Raw genomic sequence first — 13,519 nt, 5'->3', positions numbered from 1 at the left:
TTTCAGTGCTTACAAGTTGTTACCAAACCCTTGCCACCATTCAGTCTTAAGTGCAGCATTGGTAACCACAGATCTAAGTCAGCAGCAGGCACAGTTACCCAGAAAGTTGAGTTTTATCATGGAACCACCTTATAAACCAGGTATAGCAAATAATTATTTCAGCTGAAGGCTAGTTATGTTTACTACTCCTCAGACAAGCCCTTGGAGGAAATTTTGCAGTCCACACTGAAAACCATTAGGCATATATTTTAGTAATCCAAAGTGGAAGGCAAATGGAAGGCTGGCGATTGGCTGTGAAAGTCAATTTCCAGCTCACATCACTTCACACAGGCTGAGTGGGAACAGGTTGCATGAGCTGAACTAGAGTAATATGGCAGGAAAAAAAGAGGTTTCTTAAATACAGACCAACTTTTTAAAGTCAAAACGTAGAATTTCACTTGCAGTTTGATCCACAGTTGAAACTTTAATCTAGCACAGAGAAACTGGCTTTTATTCAGTAAAAACATATTACATTTGGTAAGAATTTAAAACACAAAATGGTATAAGGTGCTATTCCAAGACGGATGGTTTTGTGTTGGTCATTGATTTGGCCCTGACTAGGAGCAGTTCTAATCAGAGGTAAGTGGCCCTTGATACTCCTAGGGTCAGGTCCACAGAGACTAGCCTAAAACTTTATGGGGAGAGCTGGACTTGAAGGCATACAATCACTTTGGAGGGGAAAAAAGGGAGGATAAATTGGATTTTAGTTTGATAGGCCAGAAACCTTTAAAATGCTTCTACACCAAAAATGTAAATGCTAGGAGCAGGAAGCACTTCCAAGGCAAAAAGTATGAATGTTGTGCTATGCTTGCTAAGATTAAAGGAATAATGCAAATCCGCAACAGGCAGGTAGGTATTAACAGCGCCCTATATATGCAAGTCCTTGATATGCCTTTGCAAGGCCAAACCTACTGAAATTTGCTCTTTCATTTTCTTTCTCTCTCTGTTTCTCTTCACCAGAGTGGGGAGAATGGTAACTAACTTTGAAATATCTGATGTGGCTAATTCATTTAAAAGGGTAGAGTCAGTGACAAAAATACCATGGTGGAGCTAATATCATGCCAGTTTCTTTCCAGTTAGTACCTACATCCATTAGGAGTTTCTTTCACTCTGCTGACCACAAGACAGCATATACCACTGAACTTTTAAAGCCATAGGATTTGAGAAACTAGATGGAGATATCACAGAATTCTAATTCACAGACTCCTAGATCCAACAGAAACATAGTCCATTTTTCCTTTACATGCCTTTCTTTGTTACAAATGTCATTACCAGAGGGAGAAACCATACTTGGTTGCTATCATAATCTTAATAAAATGCTCTGTCAAGTTCATTAGCCACCTATGATCTCTGACCATCTGCTTGGGGTACATCTATGTCGTACTACCAAAGGGCACCGATGTCTCCTACTCATGCTTGGCAGGTTGTTAGGCTTGACCCTGAATATCATTATGAAAATAACTGCACAAACAAAAGGTCATTCCCCTCCACTGCCTGAGATACAAACTGACTATTAGCAGGCAGAAGTCTTAGCCTATGGATGTTATTATTTTATTAATGAAATTAAATAAATGACCTGTGACTACATGTGGTTCAACTGTGATAGACACTCTGGGTTTAAGACAGGCAAGCAAAGCTCTCCAGCGGTGAGGGCAAATGGAGCAGTCCATGCTAGCTGGAGAATGGAGCCAGGAACAGGGCAAAAAGGCAGCACTGACATAAGAATGTGCCCTAAAAAATAATCTCTCTCTCCTGGGATAAGCAGTTGTTTTCTAGAGGCAATTCTATATGATTTAGAGACCTGCTACAGTTTGTTACGCTGGGGTGTATTTGGGTTTGCTAGGAAAGTCCTTCCACAGAATGAAGTAATATCCTAAGAGCCGTTAGGCTGTTCTGAAAATGTTCGGCCCTAAATAATCAACTTTCTTCTGGGATAGTATTCTACAACTTCCTAAAGATACCTGTCCATCATTTTACAACCATTCCAAATTTTAGCAGGTTTTATGTTGTACTATGATGTAAAATAAAATATCATACATCTACTTCGGCACAGAAAGATATAAAATGTGTTTCTAGCTACTGTGCACTTCCACTTGAATCTACCCTCTCTGATCAGACAGTAATGTTTTGCATCCAGCAAGGAAATTTATATTTCAGACCATTAAAGGATTTCTGTTGTTTCCAGTGAAAAAAAAAAAGTGATAATGAATTCCAAGAAAATGTAATAATTTTTAATTTGATCAAACTGATTTAACTTGCAGGGTTTGGATTACTAGACTAAGTATTAAAGATTTTGTGTTAAAAAACTACAGATAGAAATGTGTATAAAAAATAAAGTAGTCCCTATATATGAATGAGAAATCCTGAGTCCTAGGGTACAAGCAACACAATGGTAATCGTAGTACTGTCCTTAGAGGGTTAAATCAAACATTCAAAGGCTGCACGTCAGTGAAACTGTTCCCTTTCATCTGGTTAGCAGTCAGACAGAGGCTGTTTAAGACAGACAGTGAGATTAGCCCATTTAAACTTAAGTGATTGATGTTCATTTAGCATTTTTGTCTGCCATAGTTATCAGAGTTCATTTCAGAGTGACTTGAAAGGAGCATATTTGTATGCATCCATATATACTTAGTGACATGAAGCAGCATTAATAACTCTATTACTTGTAATTAAATTAACTTTTCTTAAGATTGTGTTTAAATTACATGAAGGCTGTAACACAAGCCATCAAAAAGCAGCACATTCAATATTAAAATTAAATGTTAAGACTGAGGGCGTGCCATTATGTCACACTGTTGAGGGACGAAAATCAGCTGTACTGAGACATTCTAATTTATGGATGGATGTCAGCGTCAGCCTTAAAGTATAATGGGTTTGGCAACATATGGCACAGTCACTTCTTTTACTAGGTAGAAATTTCCCCTTTAGACAAAGCCTACAAACAGATGAAGAGGTGTATGTTACTCGAAGGCACTTCATAAAGATATTACAGTTGAGCTGTTCAGAAAATATTATGGCCTATGAAGACTCAGTCATTTAAAAATGCTAATAGCTTGAGCATTTACGGCTTTTTGCTAATTCTTAATGGATCTGTAGTTTATAATGTACTTGCAAAAATTCATTTGAGAACAAAAATAATTTTGAATTATGGGAATATAGTAAAAAGATCAGAAGCAATAAATATAGGGTTTTATCATTTTTTTTCTTTTTCTCCCCACTGTCTGCCTCTAACATATAATTGCACTATTCAGCAGAATGTGTGCTGTAGTCCTTCCCAACTTTTTATCTTCTTGTTCATTCCTTCATTGTGCAAGAACTGTGCAATCAATGTCAAGATAATTGACCAGTTCCCTCACCCCGCCTTCTTTTTGATAATGTTGTATTAAAGCTAATGAAAAAATCTGCATGCATGAAATGATTAGCATGTGCACCTGCTTTCAGGGTTCAGATACTCTTGTGTAGATACAGTGAGTATCTGGCTGGGCCTATTTGAGCATACTCTGAACTCAATTAGCTACAACTTAGCACAAGCTTATAATAAATTCATCTTAAGTGAGTAAATCTCCTTGAGGCTGCCACAGGTACCTGCAGGTGATAGTAACACCTTCAAGATGATACATAAACTCTCACTTTGTAAAAATAGCCTTGATGTTTTCTTGAGTCTTCCCTGTTGGTTAGAGAATTAGAGCACAATGAAGTCAAAGGAAATGAGTCACCTCATTCTGTCACCAAGTTTCCTCTCTGGTTCCTGGTCAGTTGATTTCCATCGTCACTCATCCCTGCTGACATAAAGTATTTGTACTAGTTTTCCTCCAAATGGCAGTGAAATAAGTCTGAATCTTTTAAAACATGCCAAATCACTGTTGAAGAACACTGGGACATTTCACTCCTATGGCTATGGAGAATACCTAATACCATTCCTAATAATCTTGGGCAATTTGAATGATTAATGCGTTATTTTTGCTCAAAATAAAATATTTTCATTTAAATGTTGTCAAAAAGCAAATTCACAGAGGTACGGATACAGAGCTAAAGAAAATTCTTTGCTGATTCTGTGTGAGCAATCGAAAGGCTTCTCACCTGCTCTTGGTGTTTGTGGCCTACAACACAGTTTCAAATTATTTTAGTTCTCTCTCTTTATCTGTGACTCATAGAGAAAAGGCAGATGTAGAGCTATGTCAAGGAAACGTGGTCATTAAATTAATTTCATTCTTGGACTTCAAATTTGTGACAGGGTGGAAAAAAATGATGCCATTGCCTGAAATTAAGTTCTGACCTCTTCTTGAATCTGCCAACATGGAGGTGTTCCTGACTTAGACCAAAAATCCGAAGACACCACAACAGTGGATTATCTGCCATATCAGTAAGATACCTTCTTGGGATGTTGTTGTTACCATACTGTTCCTTCTCAGCAGAAGCATCTCACATGCAAAGAGAAAAATTACAGCCTGATTCAAATAGCTGCTGAATGACAGGTACAAAGCAGGACTTGACTAATAGCCACATAGTCCAGTAGTCCGAATGAAACTATACAGGCTGCTCAAGATGAATGTGTTGCAAGAGTAAGAAGATGTAGGACATATACCATAAGTTTTCCACAGGTGGGACTCTGATAAAGAAATGCCTTAACAATGAGTCAAAATGAATTCCTTTTTAAGAGCCAAAATACTCTGGAACTAGCCAGCAGTTAATTCCTGTGAAATCCAAGTTGAAGCAGAAAACCACAGCAAGTCTTTGGCAGCTGGGCCCTTTTATGGGATGCCACTGGGTGATGGTGCAATGGTTGGCACATCTCTAATTAGGGAAGACTGGATGCAATTTACTGCAGAAGATGAGCAAGAGTTGCACATAACGGTTTCAAGAGGCAACACAATACCCAAGAAGGACATGACGGAATAGCTTGCAGATTGTTTTGTGTGTTCCTCCATTGACAGAGATGCCTACAGCACTACAGCTGCCTTGTACAGAATAGTTTTAGGTGTACCAAGTGATAGATCTCCATTTCCCAGGAAAAAATGGGAAATTCTTTGACTCGGTTGTCTGGAAGTCCTCCTTGATTATAGGCCTTTTTTTCCTCTTCCTAAAAACCAGTAGTTACGCCCTTTTCTCTAGTCCGAGTTATCTCAAACCAATCTTACTTGTTGTGAATGCTTTAAGAGCACACTTTTCAGCTCCTGAATAACTAAGCAGTTGCTTTCTTATGATGTCCGCATTTTGCTTTGGAAAGCCAGACACAGTATGGCCTAGCATGCTTAGTAAGAAACAGGGATCTTCCACTGCCACTGAGGACTTGAAACAAAAGGCTTCCTCAGCCCCAGCTCTATTTCCATACATGAGATTAATCATGTAAACAATCTTCTGTAAAGAAATGAAAGACTGCAGAAATTTGTAGCACAGTTTGAATCTGCACAAAATTCAAATGTCAGGACTCTGTCACAGCATTTTCTTGCCAAGTTTATATGCTTGAATAATAATTCAGTATTTCCTCCTGCATACAGTACTTTGGTAAATGTCAAAGCCGTGTAACTGGGATTTATCACATAGGCAGCTATGGATAGCTGGACCTCTATCCATTCTGGCTGCCCTACAGTAACTTTTTAAAAAATAAGAAAAGGGAAAAGTGAAGGCCTGAACCTTAACTCATCAATACTGTGAAAGATAAAAATGATAATGATTCTGTTTGAGACATGTATGTGCCTGAATGGCCAGAGGCACACAGTGACATGTGCTGCACTGAAGTTAAAACATTACTTAAATCTGCAAAGCAAAGATTTCCGTTTGAAATTTCCTGATGAAATTTAACAAGGGAAAGTGTAGAGTCCTGCATCTGGGCAGGAACAACCTCGGGTTCCAGTATAGGTTGGGAAATTACATATTAGAGAGCAGTGTAGGGGAAAGGGACCTGGGGGTCCTGGTGGACAACAGGATGACCATGAGCCAGCCACTGTGCCCTTGTGGACAGGAAGGCCAATGGCATCCTGGGGTGTATTAGAAGGGGGGTGGTTAGTAGATCGAGAGAGGTTCTCCTTCCCCTCTACTCTGCCCTGGTGAGACCCCATCTGGAATATTGTGTCCAGATCTGGGCCCCTCAGTTCAAGAAGGACAGGGAACTGCTGGAGAGAGTCCAGCGTAGGGCAACAAAGATGATTAAGGGAGTGGAGCACCTCCCTTATGAAGAAAGGCTGAGGGAGCTGGGTCTCTTTAGTTTGGAGAAGAGGAGACTGAGGGGTGACCTTATTAATGTTTATAAATATATAAAAGGTGAGTGCCATGAGGATGGAGCCAGGCTCTTCTCAGTGGCAAACAATGATAGGACAAGGGGTAATGGGATCAAGCTGGAACACAAGAGATTCCACTTAAATTTGAGAAGAAACTTCTTCTCAGTGAGGGTAACAGAGCACTGGAACAGGCTGCCCAGGGGGGTTGTGGAGTCTCCTACTCTGGAGACATTCAAAACCCGCCTGGACACATTCCTGTGCGACCTCACCTAGGTGTTCCTGCTCCAGCAGGGGATTGGACTAGATGATCTTTTGAGGTCCCTTCCAATCCCAAACATACTGTGATACTGTGAAAGATAACACAGATAAATGGCATATATAATTGAAACAAATTGATATGCATATCAATATAAATAGAGGTATATATGTTTATTATGTGGAAATTTAACCCATGTGCCGTGTTTCATTTTTATCACATTTTGTTAAAGAGTGTGTGATGCCTCTGTGCATGCAGCTATTTGTATGCATATATACATATAAGAGTTTTTCATACAGAAATGTATGTATGTGTAAATTGTGTGAATGTAAATATAAGATAGGCCATATGTCCCAGAAGTCCCAAAAGAGCATCTGATGTTGATATGTAGACAGTGTGTTAAGGACCTTCCTAATTAATAACCCAGATTAAAACCTCTTGGCAATCAATTTAAGATTAATGACAGAAGTCATTCTTTATGCCCTTCCACCCGCATCTCGGGCTGTGAAAACCCTGGGTTGTGAAACTTTAATCCTGTTATCTGCTGCTTTCTTCATCTGAAAAGCCTACAGATTAACACAGCAGACATTATTGAATTTACAACCAGCCGCTCGGACAGCTGCCCTACTTTCAGCAGTTAATGGAAAAGGAACTAATCTGGTTAGGAGCAGAGGACTAGTTCATAAATCTGGGTGCCCAAGACAGTTAAAGCTGTCACGTTTCTTCTGGAGAGTGGTGACCGAATTAACCTGTCAGCTTGCTTCTTGCTGCTTCTTGAAGGTAGTCGGTCTCTCTGTAAGCCGGACTAATGAGATACTCGACATTAACATAAACTACATCGGCCTTCCCTATACATAAGGGCTGTGCCCAAGCTAGAAGCTGTGTTTTATAGCTGGGTTTGGTTAGCTATATACTGCCCTCTTTTCACTGGAAGCCAAGTAGTGATATAACTGGTGTTACTGCAAACCATGCCATAAAAATATGCTTTGCAGAATTAAGAAAACAAATTTGTTTTTTCCCTTTTGAATCATGCCCAGTGAGACAAACAGTTATTGAAAAAAAACTGAACTGCCAAATGAAATGTTTTCTTTTTAGTACAGCTTGGGACTGGGGGAAGAATTGTAATGCTCTTTAGGGTAGCAGGGATGATACTTGACAGCTATAGCAACTTCATACTCCACACAGAAAAGACTGACTTTTCCATTCTTAATAGGCATTATCCCCATTGCCAGCAAAGGTGAGGCTGCCATGATGGCAGGTATGGTTTATTTGTTGCATTTTAGGAGGTCTAAGGCACTCATCTTTCAGATAGCTATTTGTAAACTAATAAAGCAAGAATTCTTCTGGCTGCACACTCTCCTGTCAACTCAGCTTTTTAAAATGCTCTTTTAAAGTGTATCATTGCTTCACAAAAAGTACATTCTATGCTGGCATGACAGTACTTCCATCAGGACCATGACCCAACTATATAGCCTGCTGTTTTCTACCCCATTTCCCCAAAAATGAGCCCTCGCATGATTTTTCAGAATTTTTGATGATGCTTGAAACATGAGCCCTACTTCAAAAATAAGTCCTAGTTACAGTTCATAAACAAATCAATTTAAATAGTGTCCAGGTAGCTATACATGTAAAAAAGTAGCAAGTTTTGGAGCAAAAATTAATGTAAGACCCTGTCTTATTTTCAGGAAAACAGGGTATCAGCAATGGCAACACTACAGCTGAAGAACCACGCTTAGCAGCATGGAACTGCCTCCAAGGACATGCACAAGGTCTTTTAGACTCTGGGAGTAACGGTCAAATTGGTAAAAATGTCATAACCTTAACACTGACAAGTAGATTTATTTCATTCATACAGGTGTTCACATTTACAAATTCTGAAGGCTTATTTTAAAGAGAGGAACAGTGCTCATCTGCACAAAGGGAAGGAGTGCCAGAAGTGACTGCCTACCTAGATGGGAAAATATCTTTATTTGTCATTACATCAGAGCAACGTCATCTTTTAATAAAGATGATTACTGCGTTCATTGACTGACCGCTAGCAAATCTAACTATTAAGATATTACCTCACATAACCACTCTAGGTAGGGTGGAGCACCTGAGAGGTAGACAGGCTGGACCCTCCTGGATGTCAGCCTGCAATCCAGTTTTAACAAAGTGAAACTGTGATCCCCATTTACGATGAGCATCCTTTTGGAGGAATCACTACGACTGACATGTTTTAAGTAACATGTTTTAATTGCAGAATATTCATCTGGGTCATCAGCACAAGAAAATTCCAGTAAGCTCATAATCATGCTTGGTTCTTTGATATCAGTTGCCATTTTAACAAAAGGGGCAAGTATGCTCTCCAAAAAAATACTTTTTCAGGGAGGCCAAGGGACGATTGTTTTTCTGAAGTCTTGTTCAGTGCTTCACTCACCAGGATGCATTGCTTTCTCTTGGAGACTGACCTCTGAATTCAGTCTGAATAGGCCAGGCTAGACAGGGCTCTGACCAGCCTGATCTGGTTGAAGATGTCCCTGCTCATGGCAGGGGGTTGGACTAGATGAGCTTTGAAGGTCCTTTCCAACCCAAACTAGTCGATGATTCTATTCTATGAAATGAATACTCTCAAATGTTTTCTTCCACTTTCTGTAACAGTGAACTTAATAATTGTAATGGTAATATGGGTCTATTCTGGAAGTTTTAAGAAAAACTTCAGCTCCAGTTTAGCTTTTAACTCTCAGGTCTATACAGACAAATTCCCACTGGAAGAAATGGCAGAAGGAATATTTTGGCAGAAAACACTTAAGGAAAGGAGATGTTCTTTAACTCCTTTTTAATCTTTCATACTTCCTAACTAGTTTTGCATCTTCTTTACCATTGCAGGAATTTAGAAGATCCAATATAAACAAACTTTGCTATATGAATGATACTGAAGTTTCTTTTTCAAATTCTGAGTCAACAATTTTCTTTAGCATAATAATTTCCATGTTCTACTAAAATATTGCTATACCATACTATCATTTAACAAGGAGCTTCAGTGAACTGAGTTTTACATTGTAATACGACTTCTTGCTAGGTGCAGTTTGATTTTTAAAACTTTTAAACCATAAAGTGCACTGCTTCAAAGTAGCCACGGTAATCTTTCTCTAACTGCAACTTGTTATTTCTGTACACATTTCAACAATTTTCAGCAACTAAAAAAAGCCAAATCATCTTCATTCTCTTGAAGGAGGTCCTCTAAAGTTAGAAAACGGACAAACCATTCAGATTTTAGAGAACACAGAAGTAAACAAAAAATCATGCTATCACTAGTCTTGTTCTTGTTGCCATTATGCTGTAGGCAAGCAAACATGGCTAAGTGATTTAGAAAGCACTAAGTTGGTAATAGTGCTGGCGTCTCTGCTGCAAGGGTGGATGACGAGCTGCCAGCTGAACCCTGTTAAAGCATTGTGGAGAGCTGACAGTTGGGGTACTCCTAGGCACTGCAGCTAGTCTTTTGTTTCAAAACAGTCTGTTTTCTCTCAGTTTAAAGCACTTGAAGCCTCAGCCTTCCACCAATTACTATTGCACTCTACAGTTGACAGTCTGTGCTGCTGATGTAGTATTTTCTGCCTATGCCCAGTGTTGGAATTACTGAAGAAACACGAAGGGAACAGTAACATGAGCCTCATTTCAAAGAATATAATAGTGTCAGTGTTTCTAACTGTAAATTTTGTGATGCTAACAGAGTCAAAATGCAGAATATAATTATTTTATGTGTGCTTTGAGATGCTCACAAAATAACATTAGCTTAAATAGATGTTTCTATTAATCCTGAAACTATTATTATAAATGAATCTTTAAAGCAAGTAAATGGTAATAGGCTTAAAATTAAAAACAAGTAAAAATGTCATCCTTTTTACTAGGCTGTTTTGTAACGTTAAAAAAGCTTGAAAGTACTCAACAGTTCTACTATAGAAATTCTTCTAAAATTAGTTGCAGGGCTTTTTCCTTTACCAGTCACGATATTTGCTTCCTGATAGCACAAAATCTTAAATGCAGGTGCCATAGGCTGTCTGTGGACTTAAAGCTATTTATGTGCATAAATGTGCACAGGATCAGAATCTCAGCCAGTATCAAACTGCACAAAGCAACAAGGTCATGTAAAGAATTTGAAATGCCTTTAGGTGCTAAACTACAACTCAGAAAATAAACACAAGAATTTAGATAAAAGAACAAGACTCTAACGTGCATGTTGTGAACCTGTGACAAGTTTTCTTCTCATGTAGTAACAAACTTGGTGGTAAAGGTATTACAGTAGAGAAACAACAGCAGATACTCCTCTACCGTGCCACCCTAACAGCACCCACTATCAGCTCTGCTTCCTAGCTGAATGGAACGCTGAGGACTGAAGGTTGCCATACCCTCAGTTAAAACCCTCAGGCAGTTAACTGGTTTGTCAAAGTACCCCAAAACTAATGTGCTTCAATCTTCTTTACCCCTTTAATTAAAAAAAGGAAAGAAAATATAAAGAGGAGTATGAAAGTAAGGTAATGCATCATTTATAGATTCTGTTGTTAGTGCAGAAAATGAAACACAGCTTTGAAAACAAAATCTCCTGCTGCAGATTCTACTATGTTTGATGGGAGCCCTTCAAAAGAGTTCATGGCTTAATGGAGGCTGTTTATGTGGAGACTTCGATCTGTACCTGCTGTCCCCTGTCACTCCCTGGAAACTTGGCGGCAGATGTTGCAGCATTAAGTTGTCTCTGAAGTGGCTCTGTGTCCTCATCTCCCCACCACAATAGAGTCAAACTATGTTAGATCTCTTTATTTGTGCCTGAGGCATGTTTGGGAGCGCAGCTGTGTCCACCCCCACTCTACCTTTAGTGTTTCAGCCCCCAGGCGGCAAATGTGAGACCAAAACTGTTCTGCCACTCTTAACTACATCTGCTGACAATCCTGCAGCCTCGCTGCAGGCTGCCAAGGACCTGTGCCTCCACTCAAAACAGATGTCGGCAGCAACCTGCTAGCTCACACCTGTATAAGCTTCTCTAACCTCACGGATTGCTAGCTGAAAAATTTATGACTCCAAGGACTTCCATCCACAATCAAAGCTTCTTGACTAAACTGTGTGCAGCCCTCAAACTGGGCCACCCTCGGTACTACCTGGCAACATGGAAGAGGTGGGAGAGGAGAGAGAGAAGGAAGAAAAAGCTCACTGTGCTTTGATACTTCACGCTTAAATTTCAATTACTTGATCAAGGACTTGAATTCAGCAATGAATTCTACAAATGGAAACTAACAAGTTCTTAAACAATAAAAGAAAGAAAAGAAAACAAGACAACTATGTGGCTGCTATTTACCATAACAATGCTTCCAAAGTATGTCTATGTATATCTCACTGCACATACACTTGACTGCTCATCCATTCATTGACTTTAACCCATTGGGGCACAGTGCAGGAGCTGTACCTAGCAAGTTACAAACTAGTAAAAAGATTTAATTATTTTTTCCCCCGAGATGTGAAATACTGTGCAGACAGAAACTGCATTCCTAGAGTGTTACAGGTTTGATGACCGTTGGTTTAGATTTTATTCATCAGTACAATTCTACTCCTTTTTTCAGTGGGGATACCAGAGATTAGTGAGCTACTTCTCTGTTTTTCATAAACCAAGATGCTGGTGTCTTCCTGTCACATCCAGAAAAGACAGATGCCTCACTTCACAATGGCTCAACAAAGCCTTCCCTGCCCAGGCAGTTTTTACAGTAACTACCTGCCTTTATAGCCAGAAATCCTCAAAACAGGGCTAGACTGACAATTTTTTAGCCTGTTCAGGCACCATTTCTTCTACGTTCCTATTTACATTCAATTCACCTGTTAAACTACATTGCAGTGTATATTTTGTATGTAGATTTATTATTGTTAATTCAGTTGCTTGTAGCATGTATTATCCACACACAGAGTAAATAACTTGCCAAGGTAACAACTAGAATGATAACACTAGGATTTGACTGTGTTCACTCTTTCTAGTATTGCACTTTTGTCATTCTGCTTCTTCCAACACTTGTCTTAATGAAATCTTACCTTTTCTTCTTCCATTAGAACAGTACCAAACTTCATCCCCATCGTCAGGAAAATAATAATCTAAATACTGACTATCTCTCATTTTCTCAAAGGTAACTCCCTCCCTTTAACCTCTTTAACCTCTCTAATTCTTATATGTCATCATAAAGATGCATATGTGGCAAAAAAGCATTCTTGCACACTGCTGCTTTGTGCTATGAATCTGAGGAAGCAGTTTGGTCCTATCTCTCTTTAGATGTGCCACAAACAGGAATCTGAATGGTTCCAGTAGATTTGAAATACCTTAATGATACATCAGTTCTTGAGATAAATGCTAAGATTTAAAGTAATACTTTCTTAAGGAATAACAATCAGAAATACACTATCTAGCTTTACTATAAAAGGTTCAAATAGTCACTCTTACTTCCTCTACTTCCCAGTCATAGCTGTCTTTGTAGTGGAGGCCACTTTTTCATGGGTCATGAGTGTTCTAGAAGAATGGATTGTCTAAGAAACAAGTTTCCTCACTTTTTTTTCTATGAAAGTCACCTTTGGTATGTAAGTGCAAAGGGAGGTGAAGCAACTTGCATGAAAGCTATTTGTGGTCATGAAATTTTATTTTGTTTTAGTATTATGATAGTCAAATTCTACTCTTATAAATAGCTGGAAATAAGAAAGATTTGGGTATTTGTTACAGAGAGTGGACACTGCATGAAGTCTGTGCTATGTTACTGTTTTCCAGCTGAACACACGAAAAACATCCTGTGTTCAGGAGATGCGTGTTCCTGCAGCATTACTTTGGCTGGTGAGTGTGATGCATCTTTCAATATACTTTGTTTCCCCAATGCATTATTTTCTCTGTTGCGCCATTCTTTCAGCTGCACTGTTTGCTTTAGTTAAGGTCAAAGAATTGCCAGTGTTCAGCATCTGCTAAAGCCTGGCTGTAACATGCCCCTCTTTTGCTGACTCTAGCAGA

General features: G+C 39.1%; 1 protein-coding gene across 1 annotated transcript in view; it reads right to left on the bottom strand.

Annotated features, from left to right (window-relative positions):
* Nucleotides 1-13,519, bottom strand: part of ANTXR2 (ANTXR cell adhesion molecule 2) — a 122,574-nt gene that overhangs the window by 37,207 nt on the left and 71,848 nt on the right. The gene's annotated exons all lie outside the window — the stretch shown is intronic.

Source organism: Streptopelia decaocto (genome assembly GCF_964273445.1).
Source record: "Streptopelia decaocto genome assembly, chromosome: 4".
NCBI classification, from domain to species: Eukaryota; Metazoa; Chordata; class Aves; order Columbiformes; family Columbidae; genus Streptopelia; species Streptopelia decaocto.
The sequence above is the reverse complement of the archived record's forward strand: the minus strand, read 5'-3'. Positions and strand labels throughout refer to the sequence as shown.